This window comes from Triticum aestivum, chromosome 3A, assembly GCF_018294505.1.
Source record: "Triticum aestivum cultivar Chinese Spring chromosome 3A, IWGSC CS RefSeq v2.1, whole genome shotgun sequence".
Lineage (NCBI taxonomy): Eukaryota > Viridiplantae > Streptophyta > Magnoliopsida > Poales > Poaceae > Triticum > Triticum aestivum.
Window position 1 is genome coordinate 745,206,810 of NC_057800.1, and position 7,683 is coordinate 745,214,492.

Here is a 7,683-nt window from a genome sequence, read left to right on the forward strand (position 1 = left end):
GTTCCTAAGATATGAACCAAATTACATCTCTTTTCTAATCCCTCCTCATAGGAATTGAGAAACATGTCATCTCTATATTCAATAGAAAATTTCCTATGATGTGAACCAAATGACATCTCTTTTCCAATCCCTACTCATAGGAATTGAGATGCTCCATGTCATCTCTTTCCCTACAACTTCCATGTATACATCTTCTATTCCTAAATAGATAGTACAACCCACTAGTAGCTTTTTTCCAAAACATGCAACTATGGCAGAAGAACTATATAGTGTGCCAATAACTTTGAAAGATGGTCGCTGGATGAAGCTAACCCGACAGTGCGGAGATAGGCAAATCCGAGCACTACTGGCCGTTGGATATCATCAATATTCCACCAGATCTGCCACATGTACAATTTAGAAGACTCCATGGTTGAACTTAAGCATAATGCACAAACCTCAAAACACAAGCACTTCTCCTTTGTTCTAGAATCTTCTGTATCATAATTGATTATTTTTTTTCTAAATGAATTGCCATTATTTGTTTTTTACTTTATGATTTACTCCCTGCGTTCCAAAATAGATGACCCAACTTTGCACTAACTTTGTACAAAGTTAGTGCAAAGTTGGGTCATCTATTTTGGAACGGAGGGAGTACAATGCACAACCCCATGAATCTTAACATTTTTATAAAACTTATTGATTTTGAATGAGATGAACTATAATAACTAAATGAACATCTACATCATGCATATATGACTCAAAGCTTTACATCATATAGTGTGTATTTATTCATAATTTGATTTCGAAATCTCATGCGTTCAATACATGTGTACCTTACTAGTTTTGAGTAGAGTAGCAAATTTCACGCGGCCCCGGGTATATCAAAATGCAGGGCCCATGCATCATTGCCTTTCGGTCGAACCTACGTCCACAATTTTCTGTACGTACTATATCTCCACTGGTCCCCGAACCCAAAATGCTGCCTCGTTCCTGTAAAACAAAGCGGCCCACACATATTTAAGGCGTCGGCTCGAACCCGTTTACTACAACGTGGCCCCGCACGCCGTAGTACTCCTACAAACCCTATCGCCGCACTCATCATCGGTTTTCTTCAAGAGGACGAGGGAGAAGCCGATTTGTAGTGGAGGCGCTTTCAAAAAAAGGATATGTAGTGGAGACCCCTACCCTAGGGTGCCCTAGGTAGCTGCCGCACGCTGATACGTCTCCAACGTATCTATAATTTTTGATTGCTCCATGCTATATTATCTACTGTTTTGGGCAATATTGGGCTTTATTTTCCACTTTTATATTATTTTTGGGACTAACCTATTAACCGGAGGCCCAGCCCAGAATTGTTGTTTTATGCCTATTTTAGTGTTTCGAGGAAATGGAATATCAAACAGAGTCAAAACGGAACGAAATCAACTGCAGAAGTTATTTTTGGAAGGAAACCTACCGGATAGACATGGACCCTACGTCAGAAGATGAAGGAGGTGCTCACGAGGGTAGGGGGCGCGCCCCCCTGCCTCGTGCCCCCCCTTCGGTCCACTGACGTACCTGAAGGAAATATGCCCTAGAGGCAATAATAAAGTTATTATTTATTTCATTATATCATGATAAAAGTTTATTATTCATGCTAGAATTGTATTAACCGGAAACATAATACATGTGTGAATACATAGACAAACAGAGTGTCACTAGTATGCCTCTACTTGACTAGCTCGTTAATCAAAGATGGTTATGTTTCCTAACCATGGACAAAGAGTTGTTATTTGATTAACGGGATCACATCATTAGTTGAATGATCTGATTGACATGACCCATTCCATTAGCTTAGCACCCGATCGTTTAGTATGTTGCTATTGCTTTCTTCATGACTTATACATGTTCCTATGACTATGAGATTATGCAACTCCCGTGTGCCGGAGGAACACTTTGTGTGCTACCAAACATCACAACGTAATTGGTTGATTATAAAGGTGCTCTATAGGTGTCTCCAAAGGTACATGTTGGGTTGGCGTATTTCGAGATTGGGATTTGTCACTCCGATCGTCGGAGAGGTATCTCTGGGCCCTCTCGGTAATGCACATCACTTAAGCCTTGCAAGCATTGCAACTAATGAGTTAGTTGTGGGATGATGTATTACAGAACGAGTAAAGAGACTTGCCGGTAACGAGATTGAACTAGGTATTGGATACCGACGATCGAATCTTGGGCAAGTAACATACCGATGACAAAGGGAACAACGTATGTTGTTATGCGGTCTGACCGATAAAAGATCTTCGTAGAATATGTAGGAACCAATATGGGCATCCAGGTCCCGCTATTGGTTATTGACCGGAGACGTGTCTCGGTCATGTCTACATTGTTCTCGAACCCGTAGGGTCCGCACGCTTAAGGTTTCGATGACAGTTATATTATGAGTTTATGCGTTTTGATGTACCGAAGGTTTTTTAGAGTCCCAGATGTGATCACGGACATGACGAGGAGTCTCGAAATGGTCGAGACATAAAGATTGATATATTGGAAGCCTATGTTTGGATATCGGAAGTGTTCCGGGTGAAATCGGGATTTTACCGGAGTACCGGGAGGTTACCGGAACCCCCCGGGAGGTATATGGGCCTTAGTGGGCCTTAGTGGAAGAGAGGAGAGGTAGCCAGAAGTGGGCTGCGCGCCCCTCCCCCCCTTGGTCCGAATAGGACAAGGAGAGGGGGCCGGCCCCCCTTCCTCCTCTCTCTCCTCTTTTCCCCCCTCCGCGAATCCTATTCCAACTAGGAAAGGGGGGGAGTCCTACTCCCAGAGAGAGTAGGACTCCTCCTGGCGCGCCTCTCCTGGCCGGCCGCACCCCCCCCCCTTGAGCCTTTATATACGGAGGCAGGGGCACCCCCTAGAGACACAAGTTGATCCACGTGATCATATTCTTAGCCGTGTGTGGTGCCCCCTTCCACCATAGTCTTCGATAATATTGTAGCAGTGCTTAGGCGAAGCCCTGCGACATTAGTACATCAAGATCGTCACCACGCCGTCGTGCTGACGGAACTCTTCCCCGATACTTTGCTGGATCGGAGTCCGGGGATCATCATCGAGCTGAACGTGTGCTAGAACTCGTAGGTGTCGTAGTTTCGGTGATTGATCGGTCGGGCCGTGAAGACGTACGACTACATCAACCTAACGCTTATGTTGTCGATCAACAAGGGTACATAGATCACACTCTCCCCTCTCGTTGCTATGCATCACCATGATCTTGCGTGTGCGTAGGAAAATTTTGAAATTACTATGTTCCCCAACAGTGGCATCCGAGCCTAGGTTTTATGTGTTGATGTTATATGCACAAGTACAACACAAGTGAGTTGTGGGCGATATAAGTCATACTGCTTACCAGCATGTCATACTTTGGTTCGGCGGTATTGTTGGACGAAGCGGCCCGGACCGAAATTACGCGTACGCTTACGCGAGACCGGTTCTCCTGACGTGCTTTGCACATAGGTGGCTTGCGGGTGACAGTTTCTCCAACTTTAGTTGAACTGAGTGTGGCTACGCCCGGTCCTTGCGAAGGTTAAAACAACACCAACTTGACAAACTATCGTTGTGGTTTTGATGCGTAGGTAAGATTGGTTCTTGCTTAAGCCCGTAGCAGCCACGTAAAAATTGCAACAACAAAGTAGAGGACGTCTAACTTGTTTTTGCAGGGCATGTTGTGATGTGATATGGTCAAGACACGATGCTAAATTTTATTGTATGAGATGATCATGTTTTGTAACCGAGTTATCGGCAACTGGGAGGAGCCATATGGTTGTCGCTTTATTGTATGCAATGCAATCGCGCTGTAATGCTTTACTTTATCACTAAGCGGTAGCGATAGTCGTGGAAGCATAAGATTGGCGAGACGACAACAATGCTACGATGGAGATCAAGGTGTCGCGCCAGTGACGATGGTGATCACGACGGTGCTTCGGAGATGGAGATCACAAGCACAAGATGATGATGGCCATATCATATCACTTATATTGATTGCATGTGATGTTTATCTTTTATGCATCTTATCTTGCTTTGATTGACGGTAGCATTATAAGATGATCTCTCACTAAAATTATCAAGAAGTGTTCTCCCTGAGTATGCACCGTTGCAAAAGTTCTTCGTGCTGAGACACCACGTGATGATCGGGGGTGATAGGCTCTACGTTCAAATACAACGGGTGCAAAATAGTTGCACACGCGGAATACTCAGGTTATACTTGACGAGCCAAGCATATACAGATATGGCCTCGGAACACGGAGACTGAAAGGTCGAGCGTGAATCATATAGTAGATATGATCAACATAGTGATGTTCACCAATGAAACTACTCCATCTCACGTGATGATCGGACATGGTTTAGTTGATTTGGATCACGTAATCACTTAGAGGATTAGAGGGATGTCTATCTAAGTGGGAGTTCTTTAAGTAATATGATTAATTGAACCTAAAATTATCATGAACTTAGTACCTGATAGTATCTTGCTTATGTATGTTTGATTGTAGATAGATGTCCCGTGCTGTTGTTCCTTTGAATTTTAATGCGTTCCTTGAGAAAGCAAAGTTGAAAGACGATGGTAGCAATTACACGGACTGGGTCCGTAACTTGAGGATTATCCTCATTGCTGCACAGAAGAATTACGTCCTGGAAGCACCGCTGGGTGCCAGGCCTGCTGCTGGAGCAACACCATATGTTATGAACGTCTGGCAGAGCAAAGCTGATGACTACTCGATAGTTCAGTGTGCCATGCTTTACGGCTTAGAACCGGGACTTCAACGACGTTTTGAACGTCATGGAGCATATGACATGTTCCAGGAGTTGAAGTTAATATTTCAAGCAAATGCCCTGATTGAGAGATATGAAGTCTCCAATAAGTTCTATAGCTGCAAGATTTAAGAGAACTGTTCTGTCAGTGAGCATATACTCAAAATGTCTGGGTATAATAATCACTTGATTCAAATGGGAGTTAATCTTCCAGATGATTGCGTCATTGACAGAATTCTCCAATCGCTGCCACCAAGCTACAAGAGCTTCGTGATGAACTATAATATGCAAGGGATGAATAAGACTATTCCCGAGCTCTTCGCAATGTTGAAAGATGCGGAGGTAGAAATCAAGAAGGAGCATCAAGTGTTGATGGTCAGCAAGACCACTAGTTTCAAGAAAAAGGGAAAAGGAAAGAACAAGGGGAACTTCAAGAAGAACAGCAAGCAAGTTGCTGCTCAAGAGAAGAAACCCAAGTCTGGACCTAAGCCTGAAACTGAGTGCTTCTACTGCAAGCAGACTGGTCACTGGAAGCGGAACTGCCCCAAGTATTTGGCGGATAAGAAGGATGGCAAGGTGAACAAAGGTATATGTGATATACATGTTATTGATGTGTACCTTACTAATGCTCCCAGTAGCACCTAGGTATTTGATACTGGTTCTGTTGCTAATATTTGCAACTCGAAACAGGAACTACGGATTAAGCGAAGATTAGCTAAGGACGAGGTGACGATGCGCGTAGGAAATGGTTCCAAAGTCGATGTGATCGCGGTCGGCACGCTACCTCTACATCTACCTTCGAGATTAATATTAGACCTAAATAATTGTTATTTGGTGCCAGCGTTAAGCATGAACATTACATCTGGATCTTGTTTGATGCGAGACGGTTATTCATTTAAATCAGAGAAAAATGGTTGTTCTATTTATATGAGTAATATCTTTTATGGTCATGCACCCTTGAAGAATGGTCTATTCTTATTGAATCTCGATAGTAGTGACACACATATTCATAATGTTGAAGCCAAAAGATGCAGAGTTGATAATGATGGTGCAACTTATTTGTGGCACTGCCGTTTAGGTCATATCGGTATAAAGCGCATGAAGAAACTCCATGCTGATGGACTTTTGGAACCACTCGATTATGAATCACTTGGTACTTGCGAACCGTGCCTCATGGGCAAGATGACTAAAACGCCGTTCTCCGGAACTATGGAGAGAGCAACAGATTTGTTGGAAATCATACATACAGATGTATGTGGTCCGATGAATATTGAGGCTCGTGGTGGATATCGTTATTTTCTCACCTTCACAGATGACTTAAACAGATATGGGTATATCTACTTAATGAAACACAAATCTGAAACGTTGGAAAAGTTCAAAGAATTTCAGAGTGAAGTTGAAAATCATCGTAACAAGAAAATAAAGTTTCTACGATCTGATCGTGGAGGAGAATATTTGAGTTATGAGTTTGGTGTACATTTAAAACAATGCGGAATAGTTTCGCAACTCACGCCACCCGGAACACCACAGCGTAATGGTGTGTCCGAACGTCATAATCGTACTTTACTAGATATGGTGCGATCTATGATGTCTCTTACTGATTTACCGCTATCATTTTTGGGGTTATGCTCTAGAGACGGCCGCATTCACGTTAAATAGGGCACCATCAAAATCCATTGAGATGATGCCTTATGAACTATGGTTTGGCAAGAAACCAAAGTTGTCGTTTCTGAAAGTTTGGGGTTGCGATGCTTATGTGAAAAAGCTTCAACCTGATAAGCTCGAACCCAAATCGGAGAAATGTGTCTTCATAGGATATCCAAAGGAAACTATTGGATACACCTTCTATCACAGATCCGAAGGCAAAACTTTTGTTGCTAAATTCGAAAACTTTCTAGAGAAGAAGTTTCTCTCGAAAGAAGTGAGTGGGAGGAAAGTAGAACTTGATGAGGTAACTGTACCTGCTCCCTTATTGAAAAGTAGTACATCACAGAAACTAGTTTCTGTGACACCTACACCAATTAGTGAGGAAGCTAATGATGATGATCATGAAGCTTCAGAACAAGATACTACTGAACCTCGTAGATCAACCAGAGTAAGATCTGCACCAGAGTGGTACGGTAATCCTGTTCTGGAAGTCATGCTACTAGATCATGATGAACCTACAAACTATGAAGAAGCGATGGTGAGCCCAGATTCCGCAAAATGGCTTGAAGCCATGAAATCTGAGATGGGATCCATGTATGAGAACAAAGTGTGGACTTTGGTTGACTTGCCCGATGATCGGCAAGCGATTGAGAATAAATGGATCTTCAAGAAGAAGACTGACGCTGACGGTAATATTACTGTCTAGAAAGCTCGACTTGTCGCAAAAGGGTTTCGGCAAGTTCAAGGGATTGACTACGATGAGACCTTCTCACCCGTAGCGATGCTTAAGTCTGTCCGAATCATGTTAGCAATTGCCGCATTTATGATTATGAAATTTGGCAGATGGATGTCAAAACTGCATTCCTGAATGGGTTTCTGGAAGAAGAGTTGTATATGATGCAACCAGAAGGTTTTGTCGATCCAAAGGGAGCTAACAAAGTGTGCAAGCTCCAGCGATCCATCTATGGACTGGTGCAAGCCTCTCGGAGTTGGAATAAATGCTTTGATAGTGTGATTAAAGCATTTGGTTTTGTACAGACTTTCAGAGAAGCCTGTATTTACAAGAAAGTGAGTGGGAGCTCTGTAGCATTTCTGATATTATATGTGGATGACATATTACTGATTGGAAATGATATAGAATTTCTGGATAGCATAAAGGGATACCTGAATAAGAGTTTTTCAATGAAAGACCTCGGTGAAGCTGCTTACATATTAGGCATTAAGATCTATAGAGATAGATCAAGACGCTTAATTGGACTTTCACAAAGCACATAC